The sequence below is a fragment of the Equus caballus genome, chromosome 4 (genome assembly GCF_041296265.1).
Source record: "Equus caballus isolate H_3958 breed thoroughbred chromosome 4, TB-T2T, whole genome shotgun sequence".
Classification (NCBI taxonomy): domain Eukaryota; kingdom Metazoa; phylum Chordata; class Mammalia; order Perissodactyla; family Equidae; genus Equus; species Equus caballus.
The window spans coordinates 55070047-55090867 of record NC_091687.1 but is presented as its reverse complement, the minus strand read 5'-3'; the positions used below and the strand labels follow the sequence as shown (position 1 = coordinate 55090867).

At 37.4% G+C, this 20821-nt stretch overlaps 1 long non-coding RNA gene across 2 annotated transcripts; it reads left to right on the top strand.

The window, feature by feature from the left end:
• The first annotated feature begins 9414 nt into the window (after positions 1–9414).
• LOC111773314 (uncharacterized) lies at positions 9415–19855 on the top strand. Of its 2 annotated transcripts, XR_011437846.1 has the most exons (4): positions 9415–9542; positions 16419–16484; positions 17514–17886; positions 18358–19475. It is a non-coding gene; the product is annotated as an uncharacterized lncRNA (long non-coding RNA). The 2 variants fall into 2 exon arrangements; XR_002807692.2 differs by lacking the exon at positions 17514–17886 and having other exon boundaries at positions 18358–19855.
• The last annotated feature ends 966 nt before the right edge of the window (positions 19856–20821 follow it).

The following is a 20821-nucleotide window of genomic DNA, read 5'->3' as shown; positions in this document are numbered from 1 at the left end:
TATTTATTTATATGTATAAATATATACACTTATGTACAAATATACAATTGGCTAATCTTCACCACTAATAGTAAAGCAATAAAATGTGCTACATAGACGTTTTTCTCTATTCCGTATGCTCTTTGTTGTTGTGTAAACTTACATGGCTTTCCTTGTTTGGGGTATTGCACATAATTTTTCCCTTTACTTAGATTATCAAAGAGCATTTGACGTAATTTCAGCTTCTAGGTATGAATGCTAGTCATCTGTAAAATGAACAGATGTATCAACATAGACACTATCTCCAATATGCTGACTGCTGATGGGCTAATATTCTGAGTATTTAATATCCTTTAGTCATTGATTATGCATCAATTTTTTCCTACCAGAATATGTATGTGTATATATGTCTGTGTATACATATACATGTATATATGTGTGTGTGTTTGTGTACAATCTGTGGGTGCATGTGTGTGTATAAACGTGAAAGTAATAGTTTGGAAGTGAGATTGTAAACTTACATTCAAGATTTCAAACAATTAAATTGATATAAAAGTGACATAAGATGAAATATTTACAAATTGTGATCACAAATATTCAAACTCTTTTCTCACTGATATTTCTCGGAAGATATCTCTGTAGGAGGGCCCTGGCAGAACTCTGACTTAAGTCCTGGGATGGGGTGAGGAATAGAGTCACAGGGCAAGGAAGCTGCCCTTTGAATTTTATGATAATCCCTTAAATTATCCCATTTGCGTCTAAACCTGTGAGAGAGAAGGGTGAGTTGTTCACTATTAGATTCCCCAGTCACAGGTACAAACATATTGGAGTGTTCAATAAATATTTGTTGAATTAAGCTATTGTATTTGGGGTTTCCAAAACTCTTGAGATATATTTTTAAATTTTAATCTAGCTCTTTAAAAAAAAAAACTAGTTAAATAGTTGTACTTTAACCTGTTTTACCAATGAGAAAATTGTTTTCTAATGTAAAAGTGACTTGTTCACATTATGGAGCAATTAAGTATCTGGAATCGAAACAAGGTCTAGGGTTCTTTTTGTTTGGATGGGAGTCTGTTTTAACTTCTTTGTTATTTTCTTAATAATATTTCAAATTATATACATGTATGTGCACACACGTATGTGTGTCTGTGTGTATATGGAGAGAGAGAGAGAGAAATAGAGAGAGGGAAAGAGAGAGAAGAGACAAGGAGAGAGAGTGCTTTAATCTACATGTGTTTCTTGTTTGATTTTGTGAGAGTTTCTGTGTTTCACATAAGACTAGAAGTTGTGTTTTCACTGTCCAGTGACCATACTAGCTGGGAGAGTCTGTGGATACACCAGTGGACCTATGCCTCTCACCTCCGCCCAGCACTCTTTCAGCCCTAGAATCCTACCTGCCAGTACCCCCTTCTTAGGCCAAACTTCTCATTATTCAAGTTCTCTCACTCCCTGTCTCCCGTTACCTCTGCTTGTAGACCGCACTGTTCCTTCCATTCCCTTCAGTCCTCTTCTGGCTCTATTTCTGTCCCTTTCTTGCATACACTCAATTGTTTATCACTCCAAGCACTCAAAATAATGGTGTTTTTGCAGGCCCTCTCCGTAAATCTGCAAGCTTCTGACCAGTCTCACTATTTGTTTTCTTTATTTCTAAATTAATGTTGCAGAGTGCTGCTAGAGAAAGCCATATGGATACAGAAGTAGGTGCCCTTCATTAACAATTCAGTCCTCAGCCTCAGCTGGCCTCTCAAGTCAGCCGGATAATCTGTCTATGTGTCCCAAGTCCCTTTCCTCCCTCTTTTCCCTTAGCAGCCCTTCCAAATCCCCATCATTCTCCGTAAACCCTTGACCCCACTCAGCAAATGACCTCACCTTCTACTTCACAAAGGAAATAGAAGCCAACAGACAGCAACTCCCTCAACTTCCTGCCCCCTCCTCTACATTCTTATCAGCACCCACATCCATCCTTACCTCTTTTCCTCATTTTTCAGTTGAAACGATGTCTCTCCTCTTAGCCAAAGCTAATCCCACCACCTGTGATCTGGATTCCATCCCTCCCGCTCCCTCTGGGACGTGCTCCATCAATCATCCATGCTCCTGTATCTTCAGCCTCTCAGGGTGTACTGGCTCTCTCCCCTCAACTTACAAAAATGCTCTCAGCGCTTCCAACTCAAACACAGACACACACACTCACACACACACTCCTTTACCCTCCCTGTATTCTCTTCAAGTTACTGCCAAAACTTTCTCTTTTCTTTCTCAGCCAAACTTCTTTAAAGAAGAGTTTTCCTCTGATTTTAAAAGTAATACATGCTCATTTTAGAACATTTGGAGAATAAAGATTTTCAAAGAAGAAAATAATAACTTCCCATAATACACACCAACCAGGGATGACAACTGTTAATATTTTGATTTTGCGTTTTTGGTTTTATTTTTCTCTGCCTATAAAAAAAATTGGATATCATATTGCATAAAGGTTCACATCATTTTTTTTACTTACTGTGGCCATTTTTCTATAGTCTTAAATACTCCCCACAAACATGTCTGTTAGTGGTTGTATATTATTGCATTATATTTGTAACAATTTAAATACCTTCTTTATTAGACTGTTAGACTGTTTTCAATTTTTCTCTTCTATAAATAATCATAAACATGCTTCCTGAAGACAAATCCATACTTTTTCTCTTCTCCCATTCACTTCTCTGCCTAAAACAATCTGTCTTCTCCCTCCTTCATTTGAGGTTTCCCTCATTAAAGTTACCAGTGACTCTTTACCAATGTTAAAGAGATTTTTCTGGTTTATCTCACTCAGCTTCTCTGAGGTACTTGATACTGTCAGCAATTTTCTCTTTGAAACAGTCTTCTGCTCTGCCTTCCAAGAAACCATCTCCCTGTTTTCTACCCTTCTAGTTCCTCCCTATAATCCCCTTTGCACTTTCTTCTTCCTGGCCTTGCCTTTGAAAATTGGCTTCCTTGGAGCTCCATCATTAGCTCTTGGCTCTATTTAGACACTTTCTTCCTGGGGTTAACTCGTGCCTCATCCTTCACTTACATGCTGCTGGTTTCCAAGCGGTACACCCAGTCCAGCTTATCTTCTGTTGGGACACTTTTCTACCTCTCAGTCATGCGTTCTAAATTATTTTTCCTCCTTTTCTAAGCTCTTATGGCATCCTACACCTAACTCTATCATGACATACATCACTTTCAATTTAAACTGTTGGTTGACTTGCCCTTCTCTTTCCAGAGTTTCTCAGCCTCGGTACTATTGATTTTGGGGGCCAGATAGTTCTTTATTGTGGTGCTTAGTCCTATGTATTGTAGGATGTTTAGCAGCATGCTTCACCTCTACCAACTAGATGTCAGTGGCCACCCACCCCAATTGTGATCGTCAAAAACGTCTGAAGACGTTGCCAAATTCCCCTAGGGAGAAAATCCCCGCTGTTGAGAACCACTGTGCTAGACTGTGAGCTCTGCAAAGGTGGACCTGTATATTCATTGTTTTTTGCCCAGTACTCAGCCCAATGTCCAGCATTTAAATGATGTCAAATAAAGAAATGGACCAAAATACAAGGTAAAACTGGGAAAAATAAAAATTAATGAGATTGTTATTATTTATTTTTATTTTTATTTTGAGGAAGATTAACCCTGAGCTAACTGCTGCCAATCCTCCTCTTTTTGCTGAGAAAGACTGGCCCTGAGCTAACATCCGTGCCCATCATCCTCTACTTTATATGTGGGACACCTGCCTCAGCATGGCCTGCCAAGTGGTGCCATGTCTGCACCCGGGATTCGAACCAGCGAACCCTGGGCTGCCGAAGCAGAACGTGCAAATTTAACCGCTGCCCCACTGGGCCGGCCCCTATTGTTTTATAAAAATATTCAATTTTTATTGTCAAACATCAAGCAAATAATATATTACTAACAAATTTCCTTGATCCATGGTAAATATTAAAAAAAAAACTAAGTTCTTAGCCTCAAGGAGCTTACAATTTTGGAGGAAAGGCATGAGTCAGGCATGCAATCAGTATGCATATGGAAACTTAACTATACAAATGAAATGTTTAGGTTTGCTGTACAATTTGGAAATTTTATTACTGCTCAGGGAGAGGAAAGCAAAACAGGAAAACTTACAGAGGAGCTAGACCTTTTACCACATGTGAACAAATGACCTGGTTGGCAAAAAGGCAAGAAGGATGGAGTGTTGTCCAATCCTACAGGGAAAACTGTGGAAAGGTTTTACACAGATGGGTCAGGATCTAGGTGTTCAAGAACAGAAGTCTGCCCAAACATCGATGAGATTATTCCTTTTAACTATAGGGTTAATTTAGCTACTGAGTAAGGTTCATGTTTTGCTCTAGTGAAATACATTATAATGCCAAGAGTTTTAAATTAATTCAATTCAGTTAATAAGAAGGCATATATGTCTTGAGTTAATCATTGGAATATAAAATGCAGACTTATTTAGATAAACAGATGTGAGCAAATGGGAGGAATCATGCTTCACACATTATCTCAGTTGTTCTCAATGGGGGTGAATTTTGCACCCCAAAGGACATTTACAGTGTCTAGAGACAATTTTGGTTGTTTCACCTGGTGACGGGGTAGGGAAGGGGTTCTACTGTCATCTAGTAGGTAAAGGTGAGGGGTGCTGCTGAAATACTAAAATGCACAGGAGAGGCCCACGAGAAAACATTATTGGGCTGACATTTTGGAATGTCAGTAGTGCTGAGGTTGGGAAACCCTATTGTATCCTGTGCTTATGGATCCACAACACCAATTAGCATGTAAAAGGATCCAGACTCCTGCAGTGAAATAAATAAATAAAAATTTATTTAATACTTGTAAACAGAGGATCTCATCAGATTATTTTATCATGAACCCTGACAATATATTAGATGTATTGGGTAAAACATATTGAATAAAATAAAAATATACTATTAAAAATAATTTTACCTCTTTCTTTTTATTTTTTAATATCACTGCTAGAAAATATAAAATCACATGTGTGGCTCATGTTATATTTCTGTTGGACAGTGATGATCTATACTATTTCTTCTTTTCAATAACATAAAATATTCCATTTCCTATAAAATGTTGAAATCCTTCTTTTAACCAATGGCAATTGATACTTTACTCCTCTGTCCCTCTCTATCTTCGACTATTATACTGTAGTTTAGTATTTAACTGCTAGTCATAGGTAGGCTACATAGATTGTTTTTGGATTTATTATCCAATCTCTGTATATGCAAGAGAATACCTCTCCTACCACTCAGATGTTTAAAGTCAGATTTAGAGTGTTTTATCAGCTATTGAAATCATTGATATATTTATTCTTTGAGAAAATTCTTGACTTTATACTTGCTCCAAATCCTAATTTTGAAGTAACTAAAAGGAATAGAATATCAAGGTCGAAACAGATGAGAATGTCATTTGAGAATATCCACTTGTCATGCAAGGATGTGGCTGTCGATGAGAATATGTCAGTCATTCAAGGAAAATCCCTACCTACAAATTTGGTTAAGTAGTTAGCATCACTTCTTAAAATTTTGGAGGCATAATGGATTGCAATAAGGGCTTATGTAGTATATGGAGGAATGCTGAATATTTAAGTCACAAAAGTTAAGGAAGAACTCACAATACTTCTAGTACTTCTAAACAGGAAAGTCCCAAATCTTCCAAAGTCAGTAAGTCATGGAGGAAGAAGAGTGTGAGCAAAAGTAGAATCTAAGATCCCCTGTTTCTGTGTGCGGCAATTTAAATCTTGCTCAGGCTGTGCTTGCAGGCAGGCCAGGCAGAGCACACAGGTGCCACTGGGTCCCAGTTACAGCAGGGACCACTCCTGGGCTCTCAAGAGGATCTAGCAGATGGCATTTGCATGGTAGCAGGGGATGCTTCTTGTTTTGAAGGGCTATTTTTGATACTCTTTTTCTCCCAGCCCCCCACCTCCCCTAACACAGGAGTGACAGGGATGCCACATTAGTCAAGGCAGGACAAGGTCAGGGCTTGGCCCAGGATCTGGTTGTGGGAATACGAAAAAGGAAGTGGCTAAAATTAGTAAGGACTGAATGTGTGCCTGTGTTGTGAAGAAAGGGGAGACAACAGGAGGAGCAACTCCAGATCCATATGCTTGTGTTGTTCTGGAGGAAGAAGTAAGAATATAACTCCGCCCAGGGGGGGAGAGGGGGTCTTCGGGAGTGGATATCACAGTTTTCTTCCCTTTATTTTCAGACCTGTCTGCTAATCTCATTGCATTGTTTTCTCCCCAACTCTTCCAATTTGGAATCCTTTGTAAATATGCTATAATATTTCATGCATTAGCTCACTATGTTTAAAAAATAACCCTGGATAATATTTACAAGATGGAATTGGGAACACACCAGTTTGTGCCTCTATGTAGAAAAGTAGGCAAGAGATTCAGTCAGAGAAATGCAAGGATAGATTTGTCTCTAACATCTTTGCCTTCTTAAATATCAGTTACTAATTTGCACAATCAGACATCCAACAATGGCTTTCGCTCTTCTTGTGATGGTTGATGTATTTTATTTAATTTCAAATATTAATTATTTGGGGAAACTGTGCATCCTGATATATGAATATCCATAACAATGTGATGGAAATAGGAAATCAAGAATATAATTACATTACAGCTTACAAAATACCATAATATTTTAAATTTTTTTGGTTTCCTCTGAGCTCCTGTTTAGAAATAAAACAGTTAATGTGTTGTTTTATATCGAATGAACATTAGAAAATCAGAATTGTGTTTCTTTTATTAAGAAAATAATACATATTGTACTCAGTATATCTGGTTTTCTTTGATTTGATTTGTAGAGTTTTAGAAAAGAATAAAATGAAACAAGTTTTGAAGAAGAGGTCATTGAAACAGATGTTACCTACCATAAAATGTTTAATATTTTCTTGAATTCTTATGGCATTTGTCATTCAAATGGAATAAGTATAGGATTCATACAGTATGTGTGGATTTCAAAATATGTAATTGTCATTCAAATGGAATAAGTTTAGGATTCATAGGGGATGTGAGGCTTTCAAAAGATGTAGCGTTTCTTTACTCTTGCAGCAAGAAGTGCATACCTTTCAAAAGGATGTTTAAAGTTAGGCAACAGCTTTCTAAATATGAAGACAAAACCAGTTTTTGTTGCAAGGGGTAAAATGTGGGCAGAGATTTTTGATAAATGTCAGAGTGAAATGTTAATTCTAATTGTTCCCGTCGAGTTGTCCTTGATTTGTGACAGATTTGTTACTATGCAGATTTCCTAGCTGCCACCACCCATGTGGGGATTTCACCCTGTGAAGTTACCCAGATACGCCCTCTTCTCCATCTCACCTCTTTATTCCTAATTAGCTTGTCCCTGGGTTCTCTCAGAGTAGCATTATGGTTGTCCTGAAGTGTTTTTGATTCTGACCCACTGACAAATTAAGCCATCTAATGTTTAGCGAAAATACAAATTTAAGTCACAGAAATGGTAAAGCCTTATAGGCGGCATCCTAGAGTTATACTGACTCGACAGTCACTGACTTCCATCCTACTCACCCCGTCCACTTTCTGGAGGTGCTGCAAGCACAGCATATGTGTAAACTCACTTAAGGTTTTGGCTTTTGTGTTTTAAGTTCTCATTGTAGCCCCTGAGTGCCTTTTTCTACAAGTAATAATAGCACCAGGGGCAGGCAGAGCAATCCAGTTGTCAGTATGCAAAGAAATTTAGCAGGTCTCTGAAAAAGCAGACACAGGGAAACTGGAGAGAGGAGGAAACAACCATGGAAAGATAGGTCTGGCACAGGCGCCAACAGCCTGTCCCCTTACTTAGGCCAGCAACATTCAGACTAACCCAGAATCACGCTTTCAGTCTCCCTCCTTGCTCCCAAACTCTGCCTAACGTGCAACTTATCAGGAAGGTTTCAACTGCTTTTCATAGTTGAAGTAAGTAAATAGTAAGAAAAAGTGAAAAAGGGACGAAGAAAGGCAACTAACGCTCACTAAGCCTTTCTGTGTGTCCTTTGAGTTGCCTCCTTCTTTAACTCCACATCATCCCTACAGAAACCCAGAGAATTGGAGGACTTGTTCAAGCTTACACGGTAATTAACAGAGTCAGAATTTTAACCCAAGTCTGTCTCTAGTATGCATCCTCTTTCCTCCACGCTCTTTCTGGGTGGATTTTGGGAAAACTCTATCTATAGGATATCGCACATCCTTGGGAATCTAGAATGTCCTTGGACACCTAATGGATGTTCCCCATCCATTTTCATATGTCAACTAGGCATGCTATTGTGAGAGATGCCTTTATACACAAATTACCCAGGGTTCTGTCTTCCCAGGATGAGAAGACTAGTTGGAATTGATTCTGATTTTTTTAAAATTGCAATTTTGAAACAGTATTGCATTTTCTGTTAGGCAAAATATGCAATATATATATATAATATATATTATATTATATTATATATATATAATATATCTAAGAGCTGCTAATAAAATCGTTTATCCTTAAGAAACTGTCTTCAGGGGCCTGTCCAGTGACATAGCAGTTAAGTTCTTGCATTCCACTTTGGTAGCCTGAGTTCACTGATTCAGATCCCAGGTGCAGACCTATGCACTGCTTATGAAGCCATGCTGTGGCAAACATCCCTCATATAAAGTAGAGGAAGGTGGGTGTGGATGTTAGCTCAGGGCCAATCTTTCTCAGCAAAAAAGAGGAGGATTGGTGGCAGATGTTAGCTCAGGGCTAATCTTCCTCAAGAAAAAAGTAAAGAAAAGAAAAGGAAAAAAAAAGAAACTGTCTTCATCTAAAACTACATGTAAATACTAATCAGTTGAGTTTCGTAGTACTAGTGTACAGTAAATCGATATTTTTTAAAAAGCAGATGGCATTACAGCATAAATTTCTGTGATAAATAAGAAAATTAAAAAATACCTTTTGGCATGCCAGATCCAATTGTGTTAAACACATGGATTCATTATTCTTTTAAATGTCTCAAAGGACTAGAATGATAGGCCAAACCTGGGAGAAAGTCTAATTATCCCACAGGATTGGGGTTTTTTGGTTTGGTTTTGCTTTGCTTTGTTTAAGGGGAAAAGAAAAAAGCACTATGCCATGGTTCTTTTCAAAAACATTTCTATATATTGAGGTGTATTGATCCTGATATGAATTTTGTAGAAACGTAAGTATAACAATTGTTAAAATTTTTTATTACGTTCTGTATCTGTCTACCTGAAATGGATTTCAGAAATGAGGGACATGATAGTGGTATAAGGTAGCAGTAAGTGCCCCAGTGAATCATTCCTTCCTATATACATGCCCTCAAGTAGTTCCTTCCCATAGTAGCTCTGAGCTTGGCCATGTCATGTGCTTTGACCAATGAGGTAATAAACAGCAAATGTGACAGAAGCAGACACTTGAAAAGTGCTTGCCCACTGGATCATGCCCCTTCTGCTTCTTGAGAACCCTTGTGCTACACTGTATGAGCACACCAGGGATAGCCCCCTGGAGATGAGCAATGATGTGGAGAGGGGCCCCAGCATTTCCTGCCATGCCAGCTTTCCCAGAGGAAAGGTGAGGGAGCCCATCCTAGACCCTTCAGCCCGAGCTGAGCTGGCTTTAGAACAGAAGAACCACCAGCTGATCAGCAGATTCATGAGAAATGATACATGTTTATTGTTGTAAGCCGCTGTGTTTTAAGCTGGTTTGCCACAGAGCAAAAGTTAACCAACACAATCTCGTTGCTCCAAAAATGTAAATATAAATCCAACTAAGACTTAGAGTGATTGAAAACTGTTACCAGCTCACAGAGCTAAGAGACAGCCTCACTCCTGATCTCATCTTGATAAACAGATTAGCCATCTCAGTTGCTTTTGGGAAACTGAATTCTAGAAAGGCAATCCCACTGTCGCCAATCTTTATGCAAAAGGTTGTAGGGGACAATGAGGGCTTTCAGGGGGTGTCAAGACAATAAAGACAAGGCAGCTCATTCATAAGACTCCTATGTGTTTCACAGAAATCCAAAGACTTCAAAAATTCTCTCTGTCTGTCAATCTCTCAATCTCTCTTTGTCTCTCACCCTCTCTCTCTCTTTGTCTCTCTCTCTCTCACATGCACACACACACACACACACACAGGGCAGTGCGAGTAGAGGAAACATTCAAATTCACTAATTGTTCTGACCTCAAAACTTTCAGAACTGTACCTCTCCAAAAAGGGGACATTTTTTCTTCTTCTTGTAACTTCTAATGCCAGGACAAGCTTGCCCATTACGCTATCACCATAGTCTATGAGATTTATTTTCTCAAATAGGTATTCCTTTTAAGATATTCTGGCTAGTTCCAGAAAAACATGGTCTTGAAGAATATTTAGTAACAAACAATGGTAAAATGTATATATGAAAAAAACACTTTAAAATATTGCACATTTAATATTAATTCAATTTGTAAGAATTCTATATGTTTTATGTATAAAATAAGCAAAAAAAAGGACTTTAAAGAAAATGTGCCCAAATGGTAAAGGACTTTATGGAATTATAGGAGATTTTTATTTTCTCTTTTAATCCTCAGTAGTAGTGAAATATATATAAAATAGCATAAACTGGAAATCATTGGGGGAATATCATAGTATATAAAATAATATTCTAAGAACCATTTGGGGGAAAAAAATCAAGAAATTTAGGTCAAGACATAGATAGTGGACATCCCCAGGAGTGAGTGAATGGGTGTACATTACAGTAGTAAAAGTGTGTACAGATTTTGTATAAATAAATAAATAGATAGATAGAATTGCATGCCATACCAGTATTTCTAAATTTTGTAATCATGTTCTTCTACACTAATTCTTTTTTAATACACACTTCTTACTTGCATTAAGAATCCCTCACTGGAAACACAGCAGATTGTTTCACGGTTCTCACTAGTATTCCACATTGCTTCTGTCCCCCTCCTACTCCATCTCTCTCTCTTTTAAGATTCTAATGCACAGAGAAGGTAAGAAATTATTTAAAAGCAACTCACTCACTCTTTGGAATGTTTGGAAATGTTGTCCATTACTCAGACTTCCAGTCTAAGCCAGTACCCTAGAATTACATCCATGCAGTCCCCCGCTATTGTCTATACTTAAAGCAGAATACTTAAAATATAATGGTATCGAGAAATGCAATTTTAAAATAAGGCATGAATCAGAAGTCTGGGGTCTCAGTGGTTGCCCCAGATGACACAGTTACAGGACAGAATCTCCAGGTTTGAGATTCCTCGATCACTGCAGTGCCACGCATTTGTGTGTGCTTTTTAGGTCCTGTAAAGGAACAGATACTGAAGGTGAATTCATGTGCACTGTCAAAAAGTAATCCTCCCCAAAGGTATAAATCGGAAATTTATTTTTTCCCAGCAGATAGGATGACTGTATGAAACTTGTTGCTAACCTTTTCAGCCTTACTATATGACAGAGTGTACCCTTTCTTGCTGAAATATTTTGCAAACAAAATGTGATTTGAATTTTTAACAACTAATGTGATGCAAGAATAATGAATATTGTAACAGAAAAACCAGAGAAATCAGAGTTGCCTCCTCCCTGAATGCAATATCCACCTATTACTGACCACTGTGACCTTTCTGGGAAAAGTCACTTCCATTGGATAGGGCAGTGGCCGCAAGGCAGCAAAACGCCACTCGGAGTAATTCTTTACAGATGCCAGGAACCGGAAGTTTCAAGGGGAAAAATGAAAGCCATTCACTCTTCCAATGACATAGGCCTTTGATACCACAAAGCCATTTGGGCTGAGAGCTCCAAGGTCAGGAAGCCACGTAAAGATTGGTGATTAGAGAAATACTATATCAGCAAAGTGTGGCAAGCTATTAAAAGAAACTATAGCTTTTATGATTGTGTCGCTGAAGCTCCCCAGGGCTATTTGTATTAGATATTGAGTTAAGCATAACTTATTTAGTCCCAGCATTCCAGAAAACATTTTGATGTCAGCTACTGCAGGAAAGTAAACACAAAGCAAAGGAGGAAACAGAGCTGATCTCGAACAGATAAAAATGGCGTAATTTAATTTTCTGAACCCGGGCGTTTTAGAGCATTAAGAATGAGGAATTTTAGAAAGATCCTTTCAACTTGAAAAATAAAGTTTATTTAGGCATTTGGTGGAGGGGGAGAGATGGAGCACAGGGCTTACATTATCAACTCGTTGAGCATATATTAATTTCTGATCAAAAAATATTTTTGATGTATTTAGTGAAACATTCCCAAGGTTATATCTGCATTTATGATGATGGATAAATTTCCCTTCTGCTCCCATGACTTAATAATCACATAATTTTTGTTCATGCATCTTCTCCTAGTGGGTCTAATTTTAGCATTATTCATGATCTCATTGGTTTATGAGATGTTTAGTGTTCACTCATACACTTCCACAACTACTATCAAAATTCTTTTTTTAAGACAAGGCTTTAACACTGACCACACTAACCAGGTGATATACAACCCTAAAATGAAAATGTGGGCAGTGATGAGCACACCAAAAAATCTGTTTACTTCCATTTGAACCAGAGAAAGGAATGCTTGAACTCTGAACTCTTGGCTCATGCCCGGATCCCTGAGAGAGCTTTCCTCACAGGTCCTATGAAGACAGAGCCAAACTTGGCGACTCGGGACAGATAATAGACATGTGAACACATTAGGAATATCACTGTCTAGAAAGTTAGCCACTTTAAATAGTCTTAATATAGATGGCACTGCAGTTGAAAGGAGTTGGAGGGGGTCAGTGTTTTTACCTAAAACTTTAGACGTTACCCAAAGGAAGAAATATTTGCCATCTTTGCAAAACAGCAAGGTAATTATAGAGAGAGAAAGAAGGAAATATGTAAAAATGTTAACAGTGCTAGCCTGTAGGTGGTGGGATTATGGGTGATTTTTCACCTGCTTTTTAAGCTTCTCTGCTTTTGCCAAATTTTCTGCAAAGGCTATGTACTCTTTCTGATTAAACAATAAAAGAGGAGGAAGATACACAAATGAGTAGGAAAGCACGTAGGCCTTTTTAATGTAAAAGACATGCGATGATCCCATCCTTCATGGGCTAGGCCTTGCCATGTGAACATCTGCCTTGACATAAACTCAGAAAAGCTGCTCCAGGATTTACTGGCTGCTGAAAGGAAACTGCTGGACTGTTTTTAGAAGGACATTCTTACAAGATAGGCATTTGGGATTTTGATTTCATTCCTCAGACAGTCTTTTACTCTTAGCCCAACTCTGAACACTTGCATTTGTGTCTTCACTTGCAAAGGAACTCTCCTGGTTTCTTTTTTTCATTTCTCCTCAAAAAGTTGTTTTTGTTTGTTTGTTTGTGGGAAACTGGTAACTCCAACAAATATTTTGTAATCACATCTCTTGCTCAAGGCTGATGATGTTCAATGAGCATGTGATGATTCTTATTGCCACTATCCATTCAGTTTGATCACTGCCGTGCCAAATGGTTGTTAAATATTGTGAATACCATCAGTAAATCTACAGCCATACAATTCCCCATTCAGGTAATAATAAGAATGATCTCAGGTTAATCACAGTAGCTGTTATATTATATAATATGTTCTATTATACTATGTAATAAATACAATGTACAATTATTATATAGTTATATAAATATGCAACTATAATAGAGTTTTATATTTTTTGGTGGTTTAAGATAATTTATAATTTCACAGCCAATCTTTTTCAGTGATTAGTTTGAAATAAAAATCTGTTTGGTTTAAAGAAGTTATCACTTTGGAATACTGTGTAAACATATCTAGTGAATGGTCACTACCTGATTGAAAATACTAAAGAAAAGACAAAAATGATATTAAAAGCAAAAGCATTCTATCACATTTTAAATGTATGTTACCTAAAGCAGTATAGTGTTAGGGGAAAAGATATTACAGATTTTAACTTTCAAAAATAAAGTAACAGTTTGAGTGTACTCAGCAAAATAGTCACATGTGAAATAGGCACAGAAACATTTTACCAACTAGGTACAGTATATGCAAGATACCATCAAGAAGATAAATAAAAATATGAGAGAAAACTGAGACATTATTCTTTAGGTAACTGATTTTTCTCAAGAAAAGGAAAAATTCTTAAAGGTGTGCTTTTTGGTTGTTGTTAAAGAAAGTTCAGGTGAGGATAAGTTCCTGTTGGACAGTCATAAACCACCCATTCATTCTAAATTCAGTATACTAAGGAACACAAACCTGACATCAAGGTAAAAATAAATCCTGTATCTCTAACGCTGGCAACATTTTGAAAACACCAGTGAGATTATCGAGCAAACTGTCTGTTCATTCTTTCACCGTTGCTTTCTAAGTTCTGTTCTGGTCATTGAAAGTGTCAGTAGGCTGTATAACAGGCTCCTTCTGTGTATTTCAAGGGAAGCCTACACTCTTTCAAAATCAATCTACTAAATGCTGAGTAAACATGGACTGTGTCATGTAAACACAATCCTTACCTACTGTTGAGTTTTTATGTCCATGTTATTTGGTAAATAGCATGGCAGAAAAGACAGGGAACACACACTTCCTCCATGATTCCAGTCTTTCCTCCATGTGCATTATTTCATGTTCCCTCCCCAGAGAGTCCAGGTATGGACATAACATGGTTCTTTTCTAACTTGAGTGGTAGCCCAAGGTACATCTGCAGAAGTAATTGCTAATGGTGCCATCATTTTTGCCCTGTCAGCCTAAGATCCACTTGATCAGTTGTAAGACTGAGTTTTCTCAAGTCACCTTGGTTCTAGAGATCTAGTTCCAAGAAGTACTAAAGCGCATGACTTCAATTGTTTAGAATAATACTTATGCCTCACTTATGTCCTTGCTAATTCCATACAGCAACCTTCAAACTAAATACTATTTGACTTCCTTAGATAAAGCATCAGGAAAGCTTAGGGTTTTAATAAAAATAAAAACAAAATGTCACTCCCATGCCTATGTAAATTAGAGAAACAAGGAGTAGAAGGGAGGAAATATCGAACACATTTTCTTTTATTAATACTTCCAAATAGCAGAGAAACTCTCCCGGAGGATATGGCCTCTTTGAAGATAACGTTCCATTTGCATAAACTGAAGGGGCCTCTTTAATGCAGTTTTCATTATCTTGACTCCAAAGTGACTGATGTCAAGATCAAGGGAGTCAATCAGGGCAGATACACTCCAGGACACCACTGAGAAATAAATCAGCCTATCCTCTCCACACAGGAGAGTCCTGCTCCACGAAGGGGATTTGTGAATCCCCTTTCTGAAGCAGGAGGCCAAGTTCCATTATTGCGAGGACTGACTCTCATCCCTTAGAAGTCTCTCATTCTTTACGTTAATTGAGGTCCCCTGCTTCAGTTATCTAATAGGCTAATGAAGTTTGGAGATAAACCAGTTCTTGACCATCTCTTGCCCTCTGAACACTCCCAGGACACTAACCCATTCAGCCTTTTATCTCATTATGTTAAAGAGAGAAAATTAACTCTGAAGAAAATGAGATAACAGCCGCTTGGGTGTTAGGTGAATGTGGTATGGATCTTCTGTGAGAAGGGAGGGACAAAGAAAGGAAGAGAAATCACCACATTCGTTAGATCCTACGTGACAATTAACCCTTTGCCCACCTCAGCCATTTTCTCCCATCTACAACTGCATTTTGGCCATGGAGTGTCTGTCCATTGGCCTTTTTGTTTTTTTCAGACTCTGTCATCCAACTTGTTGCATGATGCAGCAGGTCTGCCCAGTCATCATAGGTGTGGGCGAATTAAAAATGTCATCGTTTGGTCTTTATTTCACAACCTTGACTTAGTGCTGTTTTCACTTGCAAAATACAAATGTGAAAACTATAATTTATTATGGTACTAGCAATTCAAGATGTTTTGCTTGGATCCTGTGTGCGCAATCGGTTACCAACATTCCAGCCTGTTTTGCTTTAGTTGGCTACTAGTTGACTACCCTCAATTTCATTCTCTAAATCTGTGTTTAAAAACAATTTAACAACACTTTGATTCTGTTTGGAAATGCAGTTATGAGTTCCTCTCACTAATGCACAGCAACTTTTAAATGTGGTTTGTAAAATGGCATTTTAAGGTAGATGACAAGATGCAAATGACTTATTCAGTGATTCTTTCATTTTACACATACTGTTTGACTAGAGTAAATATGAGAGGCTGGGTCACTTCAGGAGGACGTGAAGAGGTTATTTCAACTACAGACATTGGAGTGGCCCCGAAATCCCTGTCTCCTTGGAGTCGTGAAACACTTAGCTAGAAGAAATCAGCCTTGCTGCTCTGTGAGCAGCCCCTGCTGGACAACTGACCAGTCTGTGCTGCTCCCAGACTAGAAGCATCTATTCTTTCTCCTCTCTCCTCTCTATGGTGGGGGAAGGAGGAGCAGGGGCGATTTTTTACTTTTCTCTTTAAAAGTAAATTTTTATTTTCTTTTCTAGCATTCAATATTTAGTTGAAAGAAGTAACACTATATACTCTTATAAAGACATATTGACCTTCTTAAGGTATGTATAGTATTGTGTTTACTCAATAATTCAATTAAAACTCTGAAAAGTAATCTATTCTCCCATTCAAGTATGTTTTCTGTACATAATAATCAAAGAATGTCATTAGTTTTAATAAATGTAAATCAGAATTCTAATAACTATTAGAAAAATGTTGCAATTGACTAAATAGAAAAATAGAAGTAAAGATATTTTTCTTTGATTTGGTTTTCTCTCCTTTTAACAAATGTGTCAGATATGACCCTTATCTCAATTTATTGTTTCCTATGGGTCCCAGGGCTTTAATAATATTTAAGTTGATCCAGTTTTCATTCTCAGCTACTATTTGAAAATAAATTACTTTGTGTGTTATGTATATTTTACCACAATGAAAAAATTTAAAAGCCACGGAAAATCAGTATACAAAACAAAACATCACATTCAAAATGTATTTATCACCAGTTAATGAATTTGGCTATTTTCTTTCCCTGCAAACATCTGACTATAATGTAGGACTTTTTTCTCCAAAAAGTTGTAGAACAAAATAAATGTATTACTTACCAGTACTCAAGTGATGCACTTCCCATTTTAAGATAAAGTATAAGTAGGTACTTTTTTAAATTGTTTGCAAAAGATACCATATTGTCAGCTTGGATGCTTAGGTGCCCTTTTTACATATACAGAAAGCAACCAAACTTTGCACACCATGTTGAGAAAGTATTATATACTAACCAGATCTCCATTTGTTTTTCGTGGCCCAGAAAAATCTAAGGAGGTATTAACAAGGAATGCCAAACTTGGTCTAAGATAAATGGACTTAGACCCAAATCTTCCTTTTCCCGCATGCCACAAAAAAGTTAAGAGAGATGGTTTATTATAGGTTATATTTCACTTCAGTTATATGTTACCTAAAAACTAGGATGTGAGGAGCTAAATATCCTAGGTCAATGTGTTATAAAGTATGTTCAGTAGAACAGTTAACATTTGAAAAATGTCATGGTCATATTTTTAATGTCAGGTCAAACAACATAATAAGTTGCTTTGTTGCAGGACTTCTCAGAACCATTAATTTCCTAAAGTACATTGGATGTCTCCAAAAAGCTTACATAGAATGCCAAGTTTCCAAAATTCATCAGACCAGAGAACCTCTCTCTGGACTGATATTTCAAAGAACACAGTTTGGAAAATCCTCTCTGAAGTCATCCAGTCATCCAGCCTTTTTACTTCCTGAGCTCTTAAGGAAATTGGTACTTCATTCCTTTCCAACCTCCAGTTACTGCCCTGACCCACCAGCTCTGTGAATGGACCTGAAATAATGCTCTCTCTTCTAAAGTTCACCGTTGACCTTGGGAGATCGATGTTATCAAGTCCCATGTCATAGAGAAGGAACTTGAGACTCAGAGCCTAAGAGATCTCAAAACAAGTGAGTGGCTGAGCCAGGACTCAAACACAGATGTGTACAAGATGTCCTTGCTGCAACATCCACCCTCTTTCCCTTACACCATGTTGCACAAACTGTTCTCTTTTGGTAAAACTCTTCAGTGGCTTCTCTGATATGTCTAGGTCATGAAACTTCATCAGGATTGAGATAGTCTACCCTGCACTGGCGATCTTGATGATTGGATCTTTTACCATTGCAGACTACACTAATTGTTAACTTGAATTCTCTCTAGCCTAGAAAAATTAGCACATTTGATGCTAATTTTATTTAGAACACGATGCATTCTAAAGGACTACCATTTATAACACACAGCGTATGATGGAAAATGCATACATGGTAAAATACTAATCAAAGATAAATTTGGAAACAACCAGAATAAATTTATGTTGAAGAGCAGTTAGAAATCAGCATTCGTGTAGAGGTAATCTTTGTTTTCTTCTTCTTTACCTACAGGCCAAATACTACCAAGCCAGAAACTACCAACAAACTCCTCTGTCTCACAGTAACAAGATATTAATAGCCCATGGAGAAATCAACGTATAATTTAGTTTCTGTTCACTTCAGTCCCTCTACTCTTTAGTACTAAAATGAATATAAGATCAGAAAGGGCGGTACAAAATAACTAACAAACTCATCAGAAAAGTTTTGGGAGAACATTTTCAAACTTCTGGATGAGCAATTGGGACATATTAGATTCTTACATTGCAAGAATTTTTTTTCTATCAGAAAACAAAAGATAACCCTCTCATGCAGAAAATGAGCTTGAGCCCACAAATTGATTTGAATGGTTTATCATTTCTCTAATCTCCTGAAAGACCTATCCGCTATGCCTGTGTAAGTATTGTAAACCAAATAAAATTAGCATTTTTCTCAGAATTCCCCAAGATAGGAGAATCCCACAAGAGTCATTCAGAAATAAATATGCATTGAACAAATATGTGATAATATCAGTAATTTTCTGTTTTCCTATAATCCCTTAGCAGAAAACTATAATCACACAGCACAAGATCACATGGAAGTATGCCGTTGTCATGAGTGAGGACAGGCAAATTCCCTAAAGGACATTAAACAACTCTATTATCGAACCTGATATATCTTTTACCAGGAAAAAAAAAAGCACAATGCCAAAATATGCTAGTTATATACTCAATGTTTTGTTTGCAAAATTACTTACATTACCCTATTTTTGTTCAACTCTAAAGAGCAATTTCTCCCTAATTACAACTGTCTCTTCTCTAGGAAGAAATTTATGCATAATATATATTATAGCAACATTTTCTGCATGAGTGGTACTTCAGCAATTTGACTTTGGTGAAAATAGAAAGAGAGCTCTTTCTCCCTTCAGAACAGCAGCAAGAATACACAACGAGCTCTAAGTGAGGAAGACATCGACTTCTCCTAACATCAGAGAAATGCCTGAAAGGAATTCTTGTTCCACAAGAGATGGCTAAAACATTATGCTCACAGTCACCTTTTCAGCCTCAATCTGCAAAGGAGAGTCAAAGTTTAAAGATACCATTTTCTAGTCAAAACAAAAATAAAATGTCCCAATATTCTTATCATACAATCCATGAACAGTTGTAGGATATGATTTGTAAATATTTGAGTTTCATAAATGGAAATTGCAGCCACTGCATCTTGGCATATTATTGCCAGTAACATCTCCTTACTATGTATACCACTCAAAAGCTAGAATGAACTTCAGTTCACATCTAGCCTTCTTGAATATGAAGTATTCAGCCTCCTCAGTTACCATCAGATAAGGAGGCTCTTGCAGAAACAGTTGAAAATCAGGCAGCAGTGCAGTGGCTGGAATTGAACTGGCAGGGCTGCTTATTGAGCGTGGTGCCTCGTTCCAGTCACTGCCTCTGTTCCTTTCTCTAGGATGTTCAGCCCATTCGATGGAATACCACTGTTTGATGTCAATAAATCTTGATTTCAGGTGGTAAAATTATCCATGGAAGTATATCTTAAACACATCACGATAGAATTGGTGTCCTCCCTTACACGATGTAGGCAAGAATGTGATTCCTTTTCTTAATAAAATTTGGTCAGTTTGGACTATTCCCTCTCCCTAGACATAGTTGGCAAGTACATTGAAAATACTTATTTTAACTCAACCATAGCCACAGAGAAATATATCACCAACCAAACCAAAGATATCCTGTTTAAATCAAAGGAAACTAGGCTACTCAGGATCCTGATGGCTGTAAGCAAAACATGGACCATAAATCCGTCATGCTAAGCACTAGTTTTTATTGCTACCATGGCTGCATAAAATTGGCTAGAACCAACATTGCTGTGAAACCATAAACCAACAAAAGCTTTACTTTTAGCGTCAGAATCTCTCCAAGAATATCAGGCACTGTCCTTTGGTTAAAGCACTTTCAATACATTTTGGAAACATTTCTGATGGGATCCTTCGGCTATAATTACTTTTCTTCCTCTCTGAATTTGAATCATTCTACTCTGACCATTTAGATCCTCTCCAGAAATTACCATTGACCCTTGTGACCTTGCTTCTCAGCTATATCCTACTAGAAAAGCCTATGAGAAAATCCAGAATTTCGGAGTTTTGAAAATTGTAATGGAGACCGTAGTGCCTGAAATCTCTCTACTGCCTCTCTCGTCTTAGTTTAAACTCACTGTTTATTCCAAAGTGAGAGAGGAAAACATATTCATTGAGAACTTGTTACAATGTTTAGAAGACTAAAATTCCCTGAAATCCAAATTAAGGATTTCTTCCCTGAGGTTTGGGGCAGCTCTAGCAACAAATTTTCATGTATTAATGGTGTTTACGTTTATGACAAGTTATTTTTCGATGTAAAATATGGTTTGTGAACTGCATTTTTAATTTAGCTGCTCCTACATGTTAGTTTTAATTTATCTGATAGAATGCAGGTTTAGAAGCATAAAA